Raw genomic sequence first — 23,293 nt, 5'->3', positions numbered from 1 at the left:
TTATGTTAAATACGTAATACCTATGCTCGCCTCAATCACAGTATCCGCATGACTGCCTCTGCTGTCGAGTTGTAAAAGCGATATGTAGAATATATTGTTGGTTTGAGTTCTTCGACTCACTTTTTTTTAATCAATAACACGTTTTCCAGTCTCGAAATTGAATTGTGTAAAAATATATATTTGTGCAGTAAATATAATCCTGATGTCCACGACCAAGAAAATAACAAATGTTTGTTTATAGAGCATGCTTTCTCGTACTTGGAGTCTTTTTTCTCTACCAAAACTGGACAAACCGTTTTACCCTACTTGCAAACTACCACCAGAGGCGGATTTAAAGTAAAATCTCCAAATTATTGAGAAAAGTCACACATTTTCATCTTTTTTCCAAAACCTGGGTACAGTAGGTTCAATGGCTCACGTCCACTGGAAGCTCTGCTGCTTGGACCTTTTAAATGTTGCACCACCTAACCTTATGTTTCTGCACTTCAGGATGATTCAATAGCCTGAGATTCAGGATTTTAGGGGCGAACAGCAACAAACTTTACACGTTTAATGAATCCTGACCACATATGCCTATTGATACCGAATTAGTTTCACTACTGCTAACCATTGAAGTTTATTAAGGTGTTTGGAAACTCATTTTAATAATTCTGCTAATTAAATCTGAGCCTCGCAGTGGTGTTCTGGATAGCCTGTAGTTTACAAATAGATTGAATACAAAAATTCAGGCATGCTTGAACAAAGACATATGCCCCTTTAATCCTATTCTGAAATAAAACATTTTTTACCAGCATACATAGGCTGAAGAAGAAGCTTTTAACTGCTGAGGCAATATAGAGGCTAAAATCCACACTTATTTTCCATTCAGCCCTCACAGAGAAAGGGCAGTTGTTCAAGGCGGTAGGGGTGGGCGGTGAACTCCGCTCTGCTCGTGGAGTTTGCTGAGTTTTTCCCACTCCACACTCTGGTGCGGAGTAGTTTTTTTTTTTTTTTTTCTCCTCTTTCGTGAGTGAGGAAAATCCTACTTTAGACCACCTCCCGGTGAGATTTCTCAACGCAGGCAGTAGTATTGAGAAGCCTTCCGTTTGCGCTGAGGAAGCTGCTATTTTTTTATTATTGACTTATTCAGAACACACAAGAATAAACATATTGAATTGCCTATGATGAAAAACATACTTGGATAATAGTGAGAACAAGCTGACAGTGCTCGATACAGGAGTCACAAATATTTGCAAGATGACTGGGTGTGTAGGTTAGGAAAACTAGGGATCCACAGGTAGACATACAAAGCAGGGGTAAGTTTAAGCATCTTGCTCATAAACGGAGCTCCGCTGCACCGTTAGTCGGAGTTATAACCATGTCCAGAAACCGGGCTACATTTGTATCCATTAATCACAGTATGGTGGACATTTGAGGGCAATTCGATCTTGGAAGGAAGAGGTGGGCGTTAGATCTGTCAGCCTTAAGGTGGTCCTCCCCCAAAGATTTTGCCTTCACCCCTCCTGTTTTTCTGAATTCTTTTTTGTTGGTATTAGGAGTCTGTGCACTTTACCACTGCTGACCAGTGCTAAAGTGCTTCTGCTCACTCACGAAAACATGGTAAACCGGCATGAACCTGTTTGGCATATTTAATTTACTTCTAAGTCCTGAGTAAAGTGGTATAACATATATCTAGGGCTGTTAAATTAAATGCCACTAGTGGGTCTCCAACCCTTATTGTGCCACCTACTTAAGTAACCCCCCCCTAACACATGTCCAAGGTCTGCCATTGCAACCAACATGCAGCTTTAAACTGCCATTTCGATCTGGCAAACAAACTCTTTTCCCAGGCCTAAAATTCCCTTTTTTAGTACACGTCACCCCTAAAGTAGGCCCTAGACCTACTATAGGGCATGGTGCAGTGTACTTGAAAAGTTGGAATTGTATTTTTAAGTTTTACATGTCCTTATAGTGAACAAACTCACAAATTTGTTTTTCACTACTGTGAGGGCTACCACTCCTATAGGATAATATTTGGCTACCTTTGTTACATTTAATCGTGCTAACTTTGGATTGGGAGCAGTTAGAAAAGTCATGTTTGGTATCTGAGGAATTGTAATTTAAAATCCTTTTTAATGATAGTCCGATTTTAAGTCACAGTTCTGAAAATGCCACTTAAAGAAAGTTGGCATTCTCTTGCCCTAACCATTTGGTGCCTGTTCCTGGGCCTCATGAGTGGGTGTAGTTGGCCTTTGCGTATTCCTCCAGATAGCTACTCAGTAGAGGGACTAGGTGTGCTTGGATGGGCTATCATAGGTAGGATTGGGGTCGGGCAGAGGTGTGCACAGCCCCACTTGCACTTCAGTAGGCTATGCCCAGCTATCCCACAAATGACTTTATGCTAGCCTTTTCTTTCTGCAGGCAGGCTGGTACCAGGGAGGCAGGAAATTCCAGGCACGGCTGTGAGGAGAAGCCTCTAGAAGCTTCCCGCACATCAAAGGAGGCACCAGGGACAAAAACGGAACCCTCAGACCCACTCTTCATTTCACTTCTGGACCTACAGAAGGACTTTCAAACACTGTGTCTGGATGTGTACTTCAGAGGGACTGCTTTAGTGTACCAAGAACTGCTCTCCTTACTGAAGCCTGCTTTGAGCCCCAGAGGTCTGCTGTGTTCTTCTACTTGAACCCAAGACTTTCAGAGTGGCTCCAAGTCCAGTTGGGTGGCCCCCTGACCAGAGCCTCCAGGACAGAATAAGCTCCAACCATCTTGAACCTGCTCCTGGACAGTGCTTGAGTGAATCCTGACCCTCCAAGTGGTGCCTCCCAGTCCTGGACCCTTAAAAGTAATGCTGAAAGTGACCATCCCACCCAAGTCCATAACTTGAGCTTAGAAAAGGTTTGCCCAAAAAGTGCTCTGAAAACTGAGAGGAGACGAGAACCTACCTGTTTGCCGATCAGCCCAAAGTGCATCACTGATTGACCTGACTTCCCGGCAGCTACTGCTACGTTCTCTGCAGTAGCAATTCCTATTGAGCGGCTCTGCGTAGTCTGAACAAAGGAATCTTAACCTTGACCTCATCCAGTTGCTCCTTGACAATGATGCCTTTTTGGACTCCACCAGTTGCCTTGCCCGCTGAACTTTACCTTCTCAGTTATTTTCTTCTAAAAACTCTTACGTTCGAAGAGAAGTGGAAACTGGGCCCAGTCCACTTTGTGTATCTGATCCGCGCTCCATTGCGGTTGGCTACAAGTTTGCATTTTGCCCCATTCTTGTGTGACTAGATATCCACAATTAACACTTTCGTTTTTTAGGTGCTATTTTCCACTATAAAAGTTTTAAAAATTCATAACTCTAGTTCTACTGATTGGATTTTTCTCTATTTCTCTTGTTGTGTGATATTTTTTTTTCCTTGTGCTCTGTTCTCACCTTTCATTACTGTTAAAGTGATGCATACATACTTTACACATTGCGTCTAAATTAAGCCAGCCTGACTGCTTTTGTGTCAGGCGACCAGAGGGTTAAGCACAGGTTAATTTAGTGACTTTTATGGTTCACCCTGATGGGGATTGTAGCTGTTGCTTTAAAAGGGCTCACACCGTCCTCAAACAACAGCAACCCAGTTTCTCACAGAGGAGGGTGCAATAAGTGAAGTAGCTAGAATTGCCACTCCTCCAAAATCTGCTAATTTGTCACCAGTATGGGACCTCTATTCTATGTCCCTCAAGCACATCAGTGAATCACAATCCTCCTTTTATATTGTCATAGAGAGGCTAATGCAGCTTTTTGTAATGTCTCCCTTGGTTCTTAAAATGGTTCATGTTCAGCAGGCATACGTGTGGCATCAGCAGGTTTGATAGATTTGTGTCCTCTGAGTACCTCTGAAACATTTTTCCAGAATACCCCCTGCAAAGTGCATTGCCTTGTAACATGTAATCTTTGTCTTGTCCCAGTCGTTAACGTGAATCTCTACACCACACTCCTCGTGCCATCTATTCTTCACTAGAAGTGTCTTTTATGGGACATCACTCCGGATTGTCTTGTATAAATGATCATCCAGCCACGTATTTGGGACACCTGCCATTTTGGAAAGTACAGTATGTTTGACAATGAATGGGACTCAAGCAGTGTTGGCCATGTGCCCGTAGCTGCTGGCAGAATTCTGCTTCATTGTAGGAATTATCACACATTTTTATTGATTTTTAGTTCGGGCTTCTTCATAGATAATTAACAACTTGCCAATTAGAGATCACCCATATTCCTCCATCCCTTTACCCCATCCTCCATTATGACATGACACTGCCCTCCATCCCTTCCTGAGTTTCGGTAATCCGCACAGCGGGGGCTTTAGGGGTGTATGTGGCCTGTTTTATGTAAGGTTAATTTGCTTTGTGGCCATTCTAATGAGATGTGAGTTATTTTCGGTACCTCAGTGATAGGGCATTTTAGTACTAGTGCTGCGTCTACGAATCGTTGCCTGTTCAGGCCCAAGTCCATAATCCTAAGATTAAGAGGTCATGCAACATTGGGAAAAGCTGTGAGCAGTACTTCGATTGTGGCGCCAGTGCAACTCTGACCAGTAGTGAAAAATGAGGGTAAACCACAACAAAACAGATTTGCAAATATTGCTTATTAATTTACTGACGTCCCACCCATATTCAGTGACTACCATCTCTGAGCCAAGGGCACGATTTGAGCTCTTCATGTATCTAAAAGTGTAATTTACCGCACAAGCGATAAATCAAGCATGCACAGGTTTACGTTTTGTCAGAGTGAGTCAGTAGATCATTTATCCCAATTAATTTTCTTAGACCAGAAGTACATTCAAAACTCTCCAAGTTCTCCAGCAGAGCATTTACAGTCATTACTAGATCTCTCAGGTCTACACGCATAGCACGAGGGAGCAGCGGATAACCCTAATGCATACCTCTTTCTAACGTCCATCTCTCTGAAATGATGCCATTGGTTGCGCATTCACAAGTCTTATCCACCCGATATACACCCGGCCGAACTTCATGCGTTCTAATACCTGGAATAGATGGGCCTTGGAGACCGTGTCTAAAGCATTCTCTAGGTCTGTGGAGACCATATTACATTGTTTCCAAACATTTTCCTTCTGTCATTATTTTGTGCTTTACGAATACAACAGTGCTCTGCTCAGAGCCTATTTGATTGTTATCAGTTTACCCACAGTTCTGAAATAATGAAAATGGTTCTGTGATAACTTGAACTAATTTGTTTTCTGTAAAAGCCCGTCTTAAAATCTTTTTGAATTGTAGCTTGAGAGACTGGATTTTAAATATTTCATATTCGTACTATATTTATTTTACAACACTTCCATCCATTTTCGTGGTTTCAATGCATTAGAATGCAAACATTTTGGTTCTACAAAATATTGTGTGACTTTAAAACATGTTTGTTGCCAAGTGTTGTGTTTTTTTTTTTTTTTTCGTTTTTTTTTTCATTCTGTTTTGAACAACAGTTATGCTCGAGTATGCTTCTCCTCAACTTCAATTTTGAAACAGACGTTTACAGCACCCTGATAGCCAGACTGTCTTGGTTAATGTCTAACAAAATCATAAAAATATTAGGAGTAAAGCTAACGTAAACAAAAACATGTTTCCCAAAAGGACTTGCAGAAAATGACCGAGGTATGAAAGAAGTGCTTTACTTATGGAGTTTACCAAAGACTTCGTGTTTTAGTTTGTGTTTACTTATGGAATCTAAATTCCTGACATACATTTTGCATGCTTTGAAGGAACCTGGTTGGGAAGGGGACTGAGATCCAAGGCAATAGAATGAGTTTCGTCTCAGGAAAATGTTATTTAGCTGGGTTTTGGAGTAATAGTTAATAGATCTGGATGATTAGTCCTGTGAGGGAATCCATAAATTAAAGTACACGTATGTCCACAATTATGAGTTTGTAAAAGGGATAATTTGTTGGAAGGACAAGGCTGGGTGAAGGAAGTGCCATACAGAATGAATGTCAGCGGCTTCTATTTGATCTGAAACCTAGTAACTTTTAAATACTTTTTAAAAATTGCATTGCAGACATTCAAACCTTGATCTTCCATAAACTTTTTTGAGTTATTTTACATCAAGACCCAGATACCTTTTATATTAGGCATAAAAAACACAATGTAATCCTCACATATTACTATCTGCATAGTGAGGAGAGTCCGACATATATGACTTAATCTTTTGAAGAAGAGTAGTGTAATTTTGTGAAAAAATAGTGTGCCTTCTGAGCAACTTAACAATGATATCAACCTTATTGGTTTTAGTCTTATCTTCATGGCCTGGGTCTAGATACCACTCTGAAAACAAAAAATCAAAGACTACTAGCAAATATTCTGACTGGATGAGAGCTTGGGTTATATTTTATGGGATATAATTTGAGCTCAGTCAGTTCATGATGTCTGAATGAATGTACAACTATGATCTGTGTTGGAAATTACATACTAAAACGATCGCTCCAATTTTTTTAAAAGTTGCTTTACACTCTTCACCTGCCCCCCATACATGTACATCACACCTGTGCCACCCATGCAGGTAAGAGATACACAAAATGATGCCAAGAAGTTTTGTACTAACAAATCATTTCAGATCCGAAACAAGAGGGGACGACTTGACATATCTTTTTCCCCCCTTTTGTTTGTTCTTGTTTCTAGTTTAAAGATACAGGTGCTGTTTAATTTATAACACACCTGAGTTCTTAATTTTGCTTGCTGGGTAAAATGGGCTGTTTAAATTCACTTCCCTGAAAGTGACATGACATAAACGTTTAAGTGTGTTGTGGATTGACTGAGGAAGCCTGTGAGGAGGTTGTGGTATGGATGAGGACTCGTCAAATGTCTTCAAACCATTGAATAATAAGACTGTACGAGTTATTCTTTTTAGGCGTTCAGCTTGGTGAGTAGAGTGCTGCTTCCATCAAGATGTAAATGAACTAAAGCTTGGAACTCAGATGTCGTGTAAGGGATGGAAAGAACGTCTTGACTCTGCATGACATGGCGAATTGATGCCACAGTATGGTTTTGAAGCAGAGAGTGATGATGATGTCCAATTCATGTAACATGTAATTACTTGTAGCGACCCGTCTTGCCTGCTAGTGCCAGCAATAAGCACAGTCTCTATTTCCGCAAGGTTGACACTCTAGGAATTCTTCAAACCTTGGCACTTAATGACTCTAAATGAATATCCATTTGACTGAAGGTCTGCAGTATGCCGTTATTTATTTAGGTGAGGGTCAGGTTTTAACCTGCTGCATCTAGGTACGAATAGGACATACTGGACTTTTTTGAAGAAATTTAATTGTAAAAATATGAATTTCCTAGTAACAGTTCAAGTGACTACTGAAGTAACTTGGTTCTGTATTTGCATTTGATTGGGTGGAAGACAACTTGGAATTATGTGATTTGCGGCCCCTGACGCTCACCTATTCTGGCTTATAATTTATAAACTACCAAAAGAAGCGATTTTACAGTGGCCTTGTCATTTCTCTCTAATTGTATGAAGCAACACTTTAGACATAATAGCATTCGACGTTTTAGCAAAGCCAATTGGCCTGGCTTTTATTTTGAGCCCCTACTAAAACATTGAAAACCCTTCTACAGTGAACAATAAAATAAAAGCAATAACTTTGTATAGCCAGTTTTATGAGGTAAATAATTTAAAATATGACGGTTCGGTGCACTTTTCTGCTGTACAGTAGACTCCTACGCACTACAAAGCAAGGAACACATAGGAGACAGAATAAAAGAGAGAATCAACGTTTCTCAGTGTAGCCGAAGCCCACTCGGTGAATATGTTATTGGTAATGGTAGCTTTATACAGACTTATACTCTGTCATTAGTATGACCAGTTTTTCTTTTAGATCTGTGGTAGTCTAAGTATTGCACTCTACAGAAATTTAACACGTTTAAGAAATATGCACATACTTATTGTAAAGCATCAATTATTTATTTAGGCTTTAGTTATCACATCAGTCTTTTCTGTCAGTGACTGATGTTCTTTGTTGATACATAGCATAAAACTGAAGCTAGTGTTTGTGAGTTGTTTGTATAAATGGCGAGCAATGTATTGTGTGGGATATGGCTGTGAATATCTGTATATATGGTTGTAACATTTATAGCCTGCCTCTGCATATCCTTCTCTAGAGCTTGAGGTATTTTATCATTTTGAAGTGTAGAGAATCCCCCCCCCAACCCAGTCCTATGCTTTAAAAAAAATATATATATATTACTAACATTTTCTCTTCAATTGTATTGAAATATTATTAGGTAGCTCTTACCTAATTTACCTGAAAAGATGTAATGCCTCGTGTTTTAGAGAAGGTAATGTCCATGTCAGGCAGTATAGTGTAGGTACTCTGTAACTACAGTGTAATGTGGACGACATTTGTGTGCCTTCAGCTTTTTTAGCAGGGTGCTATTTATTTTTCTGCTGCCTGAATCGTGACAGATTTGAAACTTACAGACTTTTCTATTTTTGCCACAGTCATTGTTTCATGAAATCTGGAGAAAAAAAAAGTCCACGAGTCAATTTAAAAGTAGTAGATCATAGAGATTTTCCCTTTGCCCAGACCACACAATTCAGATTTGGTGGAAGGACCTGTGAGGTAGTTCATGCCAACCGGGTCAGCGTACGGAGGAGCATACATAAGCAAAGTAGAGTTTTTCAATGTGGATTTGGTTTTATGGCTTTCAGAACCGACCGAAGCCCAAGGTTTCTAGTGGGTGCACTATGATGAAAGTGAGCGGGCGGTCTGCTAATTGTCTTACCTCAGTTAGTGAACACTAGGTACTGCAATACAAAATGAATTTTCAGTTGCAAAAGAAGCAGTAGATCACTCCTCCATACCGTGGTAACGTCGAGCGTGGCTTTTGTTTGTAATGGGTGTTCCTCAGTATGCGAGGCATGTGTAGAGAATGTCATTTAATGATTTGAAGGATGGGATGCCACCTTTTGCAGTTGAGTGTTCCTGAGTTGCTGCCTCTTGTGCCCCATACTTGTCGGCACCTCTGAAGACCCTGCATGGCATACATGTTTTAAAAATATATACATTTTGACTAGTAAGTGCATGGTAATTAGTGGGACTGAGACGTCACCTTTGTGTTAAACTCTTCCCAGTATCACTCTAACAAAGTACATGAATTAACTTTCTAATGTGAGCTTCCTTGTGCTGTGAAAGTTGTAGATTGAGTTGCGTCAGAGGGTAGCTTTGGTGTTACATTGTGCACAGTGGTATGCGCAGATGTGTTGCATGATATGTTAATGGATATCCACCAGATAAACCCAGATGGAAGATTTAGGATAGCCAGACCCGACATTATCGAGGCTTACGCATGTCATTTTGTGACATTCTTTCTGCTGCTGTGTGCCTTTCTTATTTATTTATTTATTTATTTTTGTGGGGGAGGTGGGTGGATTTCTGTGTATCCCTGATTAGTTTGCTGGATGTTTAGGCATAGTTTGACCACCTGCTTCTAGTCTGCAATTCGTTAGTGAGCTCTTTTTGTGTGATGTTAGGATTATATTACAGTAGTCTAACCGCCCACCGCAGGGGCCCCTGTTGATTCAATCAGATTGTCACCTTGCAGGAGTGCATCACGTGTTCATGGACATATGTAAATTGACCCTCTTCACTACAGCCCTGATTTGCCGATACCATTAAAAAGGTTACATTTTCACTCCACTCACACAAGGTTTTATCCAGTTTTAAGACTGGTCTGGTCTTTTCATATTGTTTGTCTGGTTCCCTGATTTACTGTACAGACAGCTGTAAATCTGTATGTCATTGATGTAATTTAGAAGTGCATCAGGAAAGATCTGTGCTAGAGGGATGAATTAGGACATGATTTACAATTCTTGTAAAGCATGAAAATTACTGTTATATATTGAGGAGTAAGTTTGCACTAAGCCACCCTTCTGCCCAAGGATATTGTATGCACTAGGCCTGTAGAGGGTATAAAAAGGAGAGAAATAAAATACCTGTAGAAGTAAGTAGCATGACTCTTGTTTCTGTGGTCATGATTACTCCGATCCAATATATCCTTTAGTGGAGAGGAAGCCCATACTCTCAAGAGCTGTACCCGGCATGCCTTCCTCTTTAAGATGAGGATGTTGAATAATGCTGAACAGTGACGGTGAAAAAGCTCACGAAGGAGTGAATATTTCACCAAAATAAAAGACACACTTTGGTTGTTTCCCCGTGGCATAGAAAATGAAGGGTTTGTATCCGTGCTTAATAAAAAACAAACATCATGTCCCTTTATGGATGAACTTTCTCACCATTAGTTCTTGTTTTTAGTTTGCTGCACACATTTTTCAGCAGTGGCTTAGCTGGAGAATTTTCCTCCTTCACAGGAGTCTGTGCTCATCGAGGTAAACCTATCTTTGGACCATGCATAGGATGTGGTTGAAACCTACAACAAAATTTCAATACAAACCAGTTAGATTACACATTGTGACCATGTGGACTCTCAAGGAAAACTCCAGTCAGGAGTAAAGGTGTTTTTTTTTTTTAATTTTTTTTTTTAAACTGTTAGTTTTAAACCATAACAAATATATACATGTCGTGTACGTCATCCGCATTACTCATAATGTATTATCATTAGCAGTTACTGTTCAGAGTCCAATACAATTATTTAGAAAATCATGCAACAGCAGCCACTCAATGGGGGGAAAAAAACACAAGTATATTCCGGGATAGTATCTGGTCTTTGGAACTGCCCAAGTTATTGGCCATCATAACATTCCAGGGTATCGCATGTCCCATACATCTATCGAATAATCGTAGCGCAGGCCGTCGACCTGACTGATCATCATCCTTCCCCTTCAGAGCTCTCCCCAAGTGTCAGGCTATCATCCTCTGGGAACCTACTCAAAAAGTAAGCCCAGAGTTGGACAGCTGTAGCCACCCCTTCATCTGTGTGTGATACTCTCATGTGGGATTCCTCTGCCGCACCCCATTCTAATATGTCTCGGAGCCATTCTGTAAACAGTGGGACCCTTGTGCTCATCCAGCCTCTGGCCACTCTCCTCTTCGCCAGCAATTAGACCAATTGGGGTATTATATAGTGAATCATGCATCCTCTGGGACATGCCACCATTCCCAGGAGACAGACAATTGGTTTCAAGCTGACATGCATTTCTGTGACCGACCAAATACATGTCACAACTTGCCCCCTATAAGCCTGGACTGGCGCATAGTCAGGAGTAAAGTTAAGGGTTTTATTACAAACTTAGGCTCGGAGTCATGTAGACAGTTCACAAACAAAATTATAAAGATACAAAAACACCAAGGATTATCCAAGGCAACAAAATAACTTCAAGCGGACTTACTTTAGGTGCACTATGCATTCAGCAAAGACAATGCAAAACATCAAGATAATTTGATGTACAGAAAATAAAATTTGCTCAGTTTTTAATAAGCATTAAGGCAGTTCAAATCATCAAAGTTCAATCTGGCTGGGCTCATGGAAACCTTACGGTTTAGCCAAAAAGGGGAGGACATGTGTGGGGCGGAACACTTAAGTGGAAAAGAAAAAGGTAATTTAGGGCAACCAGTTACTAACTAAGTAAAAAAAGGGAATGCGTCAACATGTCGGAAGCTCAGTCAACAGATTTCTGTAAGGGTTAGGAAGAAAATCTCTAAATCTCAGCAAAGCATTTCAAAGGGGGCAAAGGTAGAGAGGAAGATACATCTTACTCTCTGGGGCTCAGCATGTGGGGCAAAATATTATCCTTGGGCCTCCAAGGAATCTGCTAGAGTTCTGCAAGGCATCTGATCTAGATCCTGCTGGGCATTGAGATATTAAAGTTCATATGACAATCTGATTTGTCAGGGCAACAGTTAATTTGATGTTGAAGGGGCATTATCCAATGGAAATAAATCCTATGATTCCAACTTGAAACATCTTCAGGTTTTCCCAAGTCTGTCATGACAATAGCGTCCATCCATGTAGCTCCACACAAGATTGAAACAAATGTTTAAATTGCTAGTCCACAGTTCAGGATTTTCTACATTCAAGGTCAGAATCTTGTAACTCTTTATGTGAAAAACAATAGGCGTTTATTACCAAACTAGTCCTTTCATGGGAATGAAGTTTGAAAGAAAGGTACACCTTAGCAAAATGACTTGACATTTTCTGCATAGTCACGAAATACAGGGTAGGCCTCACTTAGGCTAATTGAAGTGAATTAAACAGCACATTGATACGTTCAAATAAAACATATTTCGATTTGCAAACTATAAATTCTACATTAATAATCCTCCATTAGCATTCATGTTACAGTAACTTTAAGAAAAACATCTGTTAATACATTTCAGTCAGTATAACATAGAACTACATTTCTCTATTTTTGCACACATTTAAAACATTAACTATTAGAAATTCAATATTGTTCCAATGGAGACTATTGGCTTGGAGCTTAAATAGTAATACTTCAAACACTTAATTAAACCTCCATATCACCCATGCCTGCCTTTAGTCCAAACAAATGCACACTAAAATAGCTTCTCAGTGCACCACTCTATATTCAAACTATCTGTACTTTGATTAACATAATGCATAAACTGTCCTGTATAGATGATCCCTGTGACATGAGATGGCACTTATGTTTCTGCTACATCAGTTTACTGCGTTCAGTGTTTACAAGTCATTCCTATGTGGCATTGAAGTGGTGCTGCTTTTCTTTCTAACATGCCAGCCGTTTTCACATGAGGAAGAAGCTTACTTTAACTGGGATTTTCAGTGATCTGATTATCCCGTTTAACTGGCAGCATGACCGAATTACCTGATTACGATCTCAACTCTTAAGCCTCTGTGAGTGTATCTGATGGACCTATGATTTTCTGTCTGCTTTATTGCTGGATGTCTGGCTGCATAGAATGGTCCTTTAATATTCTGTTTAAATCCAACCCAACTGTTAAGATAGGTAGAATATGCAGTAATCATTCTAATATTTGGATCTTTGACTAAACCTCTACAGCCGAGATGTTACAGTTTAGAACATAAAGGATGAGCATGTATGCTACCTTTCTCCTGAATACCTAGGTAATTAATGCAACATTCTGTTTCAAAGATGCTTAATCCATTGCATGGTGTTTTAGCATTCGTTCAGTGCAGCAAGACAGACGCAATATGCCCATAATTATGGGCATCTAGCCTGATAATTTGAATGCCCTCTGTACCTCCCCTCTCAGCATCTTTTCCAATAATTATTTCATTTTTTGTAAACATTTGTGCATCACAGTGTATACTTTTCTATCTTTGTATTATGTACTCCTGTATCTCTGACCTTTGTGAGTGGTGTGAGTTCTACGTTCATTCCTCACATTCACAGTCTTGGTAGATCCCCACCAAGAGGCTGCTTATTCTTGTACCATTGGTCCCATATGTCAAGTTATTATTATTATTATTATTATTATTATTACTATTATTATTATTTTTTTACTACATATCATATGGTGTTTCATCTCAGGCTTTGAGTGTTCTTTGGGTTTATTCCTAGAGCAAGTTCAGGGATGTGCCCTGCTCTAAAAAAACAAGTGATTGTTTGTAACTAGTACACCACACAAACCCTTGAATGCTGCCTCCACCCTTGTCAGAGGAGTAGGGTTGCTTTGCCCTGCAATAAAGACTGCTTATTGCCTCCTCCATTCCAAAGCTTTGTTTGTCCCCTTGTGTCTCTCATGGTCCGGGACAGCCCCAAGTGCCTGAACTTTTACCCCACTGTTTACATTCTCTTCTGTTGGGCTGTGGCCATTAACATGGCAGTGGCTGTGAGGGATATTAATACGACTTAGGTAAAAGTGGAAAGATTTTGTGAATGTGGGGTGAGCCATCGCTTTTCTTGTGCAGGTTTTGTAGATGTAGAACCTGTTGGAAAGGAAGAGGTGAGGTATTGTTAGGCTAAGTAGTAGCCGACCAAGTTGAGACAGCTTTGTCAAGTTTGATATTTCCAAATCCCTGTATCCTTAAACATTTGCATGTAGCTAAGTCAGAAGATAGTGTGCCTGGCACAGAGCAAAGCATCTCATCCTCTCAGTACCTTTGACTCCTTACTCAGTAAAAATAATCTCTCTACCCCCTATAGAATGTGAGCTTGAATCATTCCCCTCACCTAGTGCTGTGTTGCCCCCTATCTAGCTTCACCCAACTGAAAAGCCACTGAATACATATATACATAACATTTGCCAAGTCTTCAAAGTTGCGTAAATGAAGAGAGCAATTCAAGGAGTCAGATCTGATCATGTATGCCACTATCAAACAATTTTAGCATGGCCTTAACTTTTGAGCTTAATGGAAAAAAAAACATGGTACCCGTTGTTTACTTGTAAAACTTTGGAATTGGAGAATACATTACTCATTACCTTAGTTTGGAACTGAAAAAGTGCAAGAGCCACTCTATGCAAAGACTAAGATATCTAACAAGTCATGGCCCATCTTCATTGCTCTCCTAACAAAGACAGTTGGCCCCAGTGTAACAATTTAAAAGCTTATCTGTATTCAGTATATAAATTCTTGGTGCAATAAAACGCATGTCCTATACAGGATACAGTTTCCAGACAGATTATGTATGAGCATCAGGATTATTGATATCTCATGTCCGATAGGTTAGTCCAAGCATGTATCTTTAGCTCGACCTACTGCATTAAATTGAATTTACACACATCATCATTCATTAGGGTGCTAAGTTCTAACCTATCCAACTACCTTTTAAGGTAAATAGATGTAAATGGTTATTGCCAATTAGTTCCTCCAGGGTATAGTTGTTAACATACCTGATTTTATATAGAAGTCCGATTAATGCTTCCAAATCTGTAACCTTAATTGAACACATTAACCACTCTTTTTGGACAACCTGGATAGTTTATTGCTTTTCTTACAGCAAAAACCCCATTTAGCAGTGGTTTTTACTAAGCTTTAGCACTCTTCATATGAGCCTGGCCACCACTAGTGACCCCACACTTGACAAATGGAGCCATCATCACTTTATGAACTTTAAGACGGATACATTTAGATTGGCTGATTTGCATGACGTTATTGTTAAGATTTCATATGACAGTTATTCAGTGTCTGCCAAAGGATTCCAGTGCATTTAATTGGTTATTCGTTTTTTTGGCCCAAGTGGAGGTACTTTGGGAAAGGCTCCGTTATTTTATCTTTCCATATACAACCGTTCAAATGTCACTTTTGGTTGCACTGAAAGACTGTTGTTTTCCCTGTGTTGTCTCTAAAGAAATGTATGGTGCAAGATTTCTCCAGATTGGTTTGTAGTTGTACAAGCCCAGAGGCAACTGACATAGGTTCACTTTGTTATCAGCATAAAATAGACCTGTTTTAAGTTTGGTGCCACCTGTGGAGGAGGAAGCTTTTTACATTATCCCTGTGTATTACATAGACCAACTATAGTAAAATTAAACAGCAGATAACCAAGTAAGAAGTGCTACTTTGCTCCTGCTGGCTAGAGTGTGCTTGTTGGCACCCTTTATCCACCCCTTGTTTTTTTTGTTTGTTTTTTTTTTACTCAATTATTTTTTTGAATGCCTTATGATATGATAGCCTGGACGCTGTGGCCTATAAGCTGTATGCAAAGTATGGTCTGCAGTAATGATCGGAGATTCAAAAACAATAAATCCACAATAATTGTATGGGGATTTTGTGGTTATGTCTCGGTATAGTTAATAATACTAGGCAAAGAAAAGGGCATTTTATTTTTAAAGATTCTTTTTATTGTTTTTTCCAAAAAAAACAGGGTTTGCACTGTTGTGTACACTAGAGCATAAAGAGTACATACATAAGAATCCATCACATTTTGCATAATGCCAAAGAGTATGCCATCAGAACCATCATGGTGCGTTTATGGCCGCCACACTACTGAGCAAAAAACTTCTCTCCCGCATGCATTAATTAATCTTACTAAGATAATCTTCTGACTAACATGCCTCACAAACGTGGACCACAAATGCATAATTTTGGAAAAGTGGAGTGGCTGAAACAGTCTTATTCCCACTCTTAGTAACTGTCAGCTTTAATGTCATATATGGGAAAAGATTGTGTTAACTGGTCTTCTTGTTCTTATTTAATGGTGTGGCAATACAGATTATTTCTTCTATGGAGCTTCCAGCAATATTTATTAGAGGAAGCATTTGAAACTCATTTTATTGATAATTATGTCTGTGGATTTCCAAGGATTCTCTTTATATTATAGTACTTCTATCCAGCCCTTGTGAAAAAAGTTAATGTAAGATTTTTGGCTTGATCCTTTTGGGGTCTGTGCATGTGGTACATTACAACAATTTTATATTTTTTGTCTCGTTCTCCTGAGCAAGACTCGGGTAGTCTTACTATGTGTGTGCTAGCCATAACACATACAGGCAAGGTAGGAGGAAATTGATTTTATTTAATCTATATACTTAATTTCCATTATCGCTCACAAATGAACTTAGCTTATTGCTCCAAAGTTTCTCATCCTTTCATGCATCCCAAGAGATTTTCTGTCTTTGTTCCCATCATGTCTCTAGGGTGATCAGTCCCTTAAAAAAAATAGAAAAAACAGCCTTCACCTACCAAATTAGGTTAAAGACAATCAGTTTGGATGAGCCCAGGCGGTCACTTGGTTAGTATCCATCATTACGCCTGCATATTCGTAGACCAAGTTCCTTTGCCCTTAAGAGTTCCTCTTTTTTTTTTTTTTTTCCCTTGGTATGTACCAGTGTCTTCACAGATCGAGCTTCTAGTTAGCTCTCTTGTAAATGACAAGTGACTCGCCTGAGTTTTTTATTTTTAAAAAAAAATTTTTTATTGCATCTATTGGTGGAGATCATGGAGACTTCATCTTCTTTAATGGTTGATGTGCGTAGATGGTTATACCGTTATTGCATGTCCACTAGTGCAACCGTGCTTCACGTAACCTGCTTTCCTGTGCACTTTGTGCTTTTGAAGTACTGGAGTGAATGTGCCTTCTGCTCTGGTGTACCTCATTAGACTGGAGTCGAATGAGAAAGATGATGGTGTGCTCTTATTGATCTCATTGCTTGTACCCTGTCTGCACTGTGAGTCTTGTCCTTCAGACTAGATGGGCCTGGATATTGTTGGGAGATCAGTAGGACTGATGGCCTAGCTGAAATGAATTTCCTCTATTGAAGGTGACGTATACTTTATTAAGAATAACTGTGACAAAGAAGAATAGGACTAGGATAAGTCATGATAACCAGAAAGTGACCTAGGCATTACTATGAAGCCCAGGAGATGAAGGTTTCAGAAAAAAGTGTGTGCTAGTTTCCTTTTTAAATCGAAGCCTACCAGACAGCCCAGCTGACTGGTTGTAAAAAAAAAAATATATATATTTTTGTGTGCTCTCTGAATGCTTCCCTGGGAGTACATTTCACTCATTGGTTACCATTGGTTTTGTGGTTTGTAGCTCACATTTTTTGGCTTTCTATTACATGCCTTTATTCGTTTTAGGCTATCTGGTATGTCTTCGTCACTCTGGAAGAGCAAGGCTTGTTACCCATTGCTCCTTGGATTCTTCCACAAGTCCTTGCTTTCTGTAAACAGCCTTTACATTTTTTTCTTATCTTGTCACATTTGCAGGTCAAATGTCAGGATGTGTCTTCGAGGGGCTTTGGTGTTTACTTTTCTTTCTCTGACTTCAAAGTGAGAGGAATTATGTGACAATTTTGCCTGTACTGGGTAAGAAAAGGTTTTTTTCTCGCACACAACAACATTTAAATATCTGTAAATTAACTGCAAATATTTCAGAACACTTTGGAATTAGGAAACCAAAAATAAACCACTTTTTTGTAATTGTGAAGTGTGATGGAAACAAATATTTTACAAGTCCGTACACTAGGTGATGCCTTTTCCACACATTATCATTTGTGCACTGTATAGGTTTATCACTAAGATTGTATGTGCAGTTGTAATGGTATTTAAATTGAAAATTTATTGTCGGTAATGGCAATGCTCTACCACACCATGCATACACTCCACATTACACCACTCCACTCTGCATGCACCTCTCCACTTCACCGTACTTCGCACCACTTCAGTCTACACAACTCTACTCTGAACCACTACACTCTTCGCCACTGCACTATACGCCACTCCTGTCTTGGCCACTCCACTCCCCTTTGCCCCTCTCGCTCTCTCTCCACTCTGCAGCTCTGCACTCTGTGTACCACGCCACTCTACGCCACTGTACTTGATCCTACACCACTCCACTCTGTCAATTCACTCTACTCTGAAACAATCTACTCTGTGCCACAACACTCTACACCACTCTACTCTGCATCACTCCACTCTGTTCCACTCTACTTTGTCACTGCAATATATGCTGCATGACTCTACTCTGAACCACTGCACTTTATGCTTCTTTACACTACTGCCAATGCACTCTTAATTACTTTACTCAAAAACAGTGGCCTCTATGCTAATCTAATCTGCACCTCTACACTGTTGTACTCCACTCTGCTACACTCTACGCCCCTGCACTCTGTGCCACTCTATTCTACTCTGCAACACCCTACTCTATGCCACTGCACTCTGTCACATCTCTGCACCACTGTAGTCTCCAGTGCACTCTGCAACACTGCACTCTACAGCACTCTGCTCTGCACCACTGTACTCTACACCGGTGCACTCTCACGCTATGCCACCGCATTGTGCTCGGAATCACTCTATTGCACGCTATGCCACTTGAGTATTTGCAACTCACTTTCCATCACTCCACGGCACTATTATGCCAATTGACTCTACACCACTCTAATCTACTCTAAACCACTGTACTTTACTCTACCCCACTACACTGTACCCCACACCACACCACTCTGGCACACTCCACTCTCCTGCACTCTATGCCATTTACTTCACTCTGTGCCACTGCACCCTACAACACTGAAATCTATGATACTCCACTCAACCCAACTCTGCTCCACTCTGCTCTATGCCAGTGCACTCTGCGCCAGTGCACTATACACCACTCTCCTCTAAACTAATACATATTCTACTCTCCAACTTTCTGCTCCTACACCACTGCACTCTACATCATTCTATCCCACACCATTGCACTCTACGTCACGGAACTCTACTCTACTCTGCACCACTGTACTCTGACAGTGCACTCTCTGCTACTTCACTCTACATCTGCACTCACTGTACTCTGCAATACTTCACACTCCGCCACTGAACTCAATACTACTGCAGTCTACACCATTGCACTCTACTCTGTACCACTCTGTGCCACTCTGTTGCACTCTACACTAATGCACTCTAGGCCACTACTCTCAGTGCCATTGTACTCTGCATCACTGCACTCTACACCGTTCAATTGTACAGCATTCTAGCCTACTCTGCACCACTGCACTCTATACCACTCTACTCTGCAGCACTATACTATAGTATGTACCACTTCATTGTACCTTACATCATTCCACTGTACGTCACTCCAATCAAAATTGATTCGTACAGCGCGGTTAATCACCCGTGAGGGTATCCAGTCTCTGAGTGTTCCACTGCAGTCGACTTAGTTGAAAAGCCAGGTCTTGAGTCCCTTTCTGAATTCCAACAGAGAAGTTGAGGTCTCTAGGTGATGAGGGAGGTCGTTCCAGGACTTTGCAGTGCGGTAGGAGAAAGAGTGCCCTCCATGGTTGCTGTGGTGAATGTGGGGGTGCGTACGAAGCCGAGGGAGGCGGAGCGAAGGTGTCCAAAGAGAAGGCAGAAGTTCAGTCTGGTTGATGTAAGCAGGTCCCTGGTTTTGGCGGGCTTTGAAGGTGTGCATCAACATTTTGAACTGGCGTCTCTTCTGGATGGGTACTCAGTGGAGCTTCCTGAGGTTGAAGGTGATGTGGGTCAGTTTAGGGCGGTCTAGGATGAGTCTGGCTGCTGAATTCTTCTGTTGTCTTCAGAGGTGCTGTGAGGTGATTCTTGCGTACTGCAGTGGCATAGAATGCAGGAATTCCTGCATCACTTCACTCTACTCTGAAACTATCTGCTCTACTCCACTCTGTTCTGACACACCACTCCGCTTCACTCTGTTCTGACACACCACTCCGCTCCACTCTGCTCCACTCTGACACGCCACTCCGCTCTGATGCAGCACTTCAGTCTATTATGCCACTCCATTCCAGCCTAGACACCTCCACGATGATCTTCACAACTGTCTCTATGCCACTCCATGCCACTTTACTCCACTCTGTGCTATGACGCACTACTTCACTACTCCACGCCACTCAATAGCACTCCACTCTACTATCCTCTGTACCACTCCACTCTACAATTCTTTACTCCACTCTATGCAGTTCTATAACACTGCTCCACTGTATGCCACCCCACTCTACGACAGTCTACGCCACCAATCTCCTCTCGGAGCAGCACCGTCTATGCCACACCACATTATTTTACTCTAAGCCACTCTAATCTAAGCTACCCTACAGTGTAGGAAAGTACCCTCTTTTCGGAATGGTTTCCTCCACTTTTTGCTTGCTGTCAGTACGCTTTGACTGTTCTCACTTAGATCCTGCTTACCGGGACTCCAGTGATTGTGCTCTCTCCCTCTAAATTTGGTTGCTTAGGACTTTGCAGACCCCACAATTGGGATACTGGTGCCACCATGTAAGTCCCTAGCATTTGGTACTTGGATACCCAGAGCATTGGGGCACCAGGGGTTCCCCATGGGCTGCAGCATTTATTGTGCCACTGATGGGGGCCCATGCAAAATGTGTCTGCAGGCCTGCCATTGCAGCCTGCGTGAAAAGGTGCATGCACCCTTTCACTATAGGTCACTGCAGCAGGTCACCGTAAGTCACCCCTATGGCAGGCCCTCTTAGCCCAGAGGGCAGGGTGCAGGTACCTGTGTGTACATGAGCATAAGTGCCGCTCCGAACTGCAGCTCCATTACACTGGACTTCGTAAGTGTGGGGAAGCCATTCTACCCGTGTACTGGACACAGGTCACTTACCTGTGTCCAGCTACATAATGGTAACTCCGAACCTGGACATGTTCGGTATCAAACATGTCGGAATCCTAGTATGAGTCCATGCCCTCTGGGGGCTCCTTAAAGGACCCCCAGCATTGCTCCTACAAGTCTTCTGGGGTTTTCTGGGCAGCCCCCACTGCTGTCACCCCTCAGACAGGTTTCTGCCCTCCTGCTGCTTGACCAGCTCAGGCAGAGGAAGGCAGGACAAAGGATTTCCTGTGGGAGAGGGAGGTAACACCCTCTTTCTTTGAAATAGGTATTACATGCCTTGAGAAGGGTAGCATCCCTAAGCCACTGGTGTGCTTTGAAATGTGCCCTCCTTGTATAAACTGGTTTGCACCAGCCCAGGGGCCCAGGGAGCCAGGTCCCTCCTCTGGCCCAGAACTGGACAAAGCAAATGGAAGTGACCAGTCCTCTGTCCATCACCACCCGATTAGACTGCCCAGAGCTTCTCCAGGTGGCCACTTGAGTCTGACCTCTTGAATCCAAGGTGGGCAGAGGCCCCTGGGAGCATCTGAGTGGGCAGGTCAGGTAGGTGACGTCACAGCCCGCTCCTGATAGGTGGTCACTGTGCAAGGTTACCAACCCCACTTCCTGGGCTATTTAGAGTCTCCTTCTTGGGTGGGTCCTCCGATCCGATGTGCAAGATTCCAGCAGGACTTCTCTGCATTGTTTACTAGATCTTCTGGCCGCTGGGACTGCAACCAATCCAGGAGCTGACAATCTACAATTTCAGTGATGACTACGTTCTGCAACATTGTTACTCCGGCTCTTTCCAGTACCTGCAACATTTCCCCGGCTGTGCATCCTATGAGGGAGGGGAGTCTTCAGCCTGCACAGGAAGAAATAAGCAAAGGAATTTCCCTAGGAGTCACTCCCCTAAATCTGCATCACCAATTGCAATGGCGACTGGCTGCATGGATCTTCTCTCCTCTGGAACTGTGTGGATCCTGCATCACAGGTGGTGGACTGGAGTGGTCCTGTTGGTCCTCTACCAGCTGTCTAACTTGAGAGACAATATGCCCTTGCCCCTCCTTGCAGGACCGTACCGTACCCCAGTGCCTCGCGACTCTTGCAGCTACCAAGGCTTGTTTGCTCCTCCTCCATGGGATCTTCAGGCTCCAGGTAGCCCCGACCTTCAGCACTCCTTTTGCAAAGCGAGTCTCGTGTCTGCTGATCCAGCGACATGGTGAGTTGAGTGGGCCTCGCTGTGACTCCGGTGCCTGCTGCCAGTGGGTTGCATGTGGGGTCTACTTCCTCTTCTTGTGACTCTCCAAGCTGCTGAGGGTCACCCTGGACTCATCTCCTTGGGTTGAGTCCCCTGGACCTTGCTGGTCCGCTTCAGCCTTGCAAACCCTCTTCTCAGTCTCTTGCCTTTGCCTATGCTTGTTGGTGTTTTTCCAGCACCACTGGCTGCTTCTCGACCGCCCACGTGGGACACCACTTGCATCACTCTTGGGACTCTGCTCCATCTCCGGTGCTGCACTGCTGGCCTTCTTCGTCCACTGTCGACCTGTTCCTGCATCCACAGAAGGGTGGGGTAGTGGCTCCTGCCATAACCGGACACTCCATCACAAACTAGACTTGGTCCCCTTAATTTGCAGGTCCTCTTCTGACAGGATTCACCTTTGGGTTCGACCAATCTTGGTTGGGGCTTGCATAATCTTTTTTTTTTTTCTTCAAAAGTTCCCTGTTGTTTTGGGGAATACCAGGTACTTACCTCTGCTCTCCTGGTAGCTGGGGTTGGGGGGGGGGGTCACTCTGGTACTTACCTCTTGGGGTCCTTAGTTCCTCCATCTCCATTCTACTGATTCCACTTCCTTAGTTAGGGGACTGCCTTTCACATTCCACTTTTTTAGTATATGGCTTTGCCCTCCCGTATGACCCTCACTGTTTACCTATACTTTTGCCAATGCTTATTGCTTTCTACAGTCTTTACTGATTACTAATATGTATAAAATAGTGTGTTTACTTGCCTCCCGTTGGGGGATTGCCTATTCAGTATTCTAGTATTTGTGTTACAATAATAATGTATCTTTATTTTTCTAACACTGTGGTTATTTCATGTGTGATAGTGCTGTGTGACTGTAGTGGTATTGCATGAACTTAGCATGTCTCCTAGATAAGACTTGGCTGCCCATCCACAGCTACCTCTAGAGAGCCCTGGCTTTCTAGACATTGCCTACACTTCACCACTAATAGGGGATACCTGGTACTTGCATAAGGTGTTAACACCATAGATGCTCACCACGCACCAAGCCAGCTTCCTACATACAGCACTCTACTCCCTCCAGGACACGCCACTCTGTGCCACGCCACTCTGTGC

At 42.0% G+C, this 23,293-nt stretch overlaps 1 protein-coding gene and 1 long non-coding RNA gene across 2 annotated transcripts in view; both read left to right on the top strand.

Moving 5' to 3' along the window:
* NDFIP1 (Nedd4 family interacting protein 1) overlaps positions 1-23,293 on the top strand; it is a 274,091-nt gene that overhangs the window by 1,621 nt on the left and 249,177 nt on the right. The gene's annotated exons all lie outside the window — the stretch shown is intronic.
* The window catches only part of LOC138304553 (uncharacterized), a 34,859-nt gene continuing 29,147 nt past the window's right edge, over positions 17,582-23,293 (top strand). The window contains exon 1 of the long non-coding RNA XR_011205589.1: positions 17,582-17,684. This is a non-coding gene — a long non-coding RNA (uncharacterized lncRNA). The remainder of the gene's footprint in view (positions 17,685-23,293) is intronic.

Source organism: Pleurodeles waltl, chromosome 7 (genome assembly GCF_031143425.1).
Source record: "Pleurodeles waltl isolate 20211129_DDA chromosome 7, aPleWal1.hap1.20221129, whole genome shotgun sequence".
Lineage (NCBI taxonomy): Eukaryota > Metazoa > Chordata > Amphibia > Caudata > Salamandridae > Pleurodeles > Pleurodeles waltl.
Note: the sequence above shows the minus strand (reverse complement) of the source record. Positions and strands in the feature narration are given on the sequence as shown.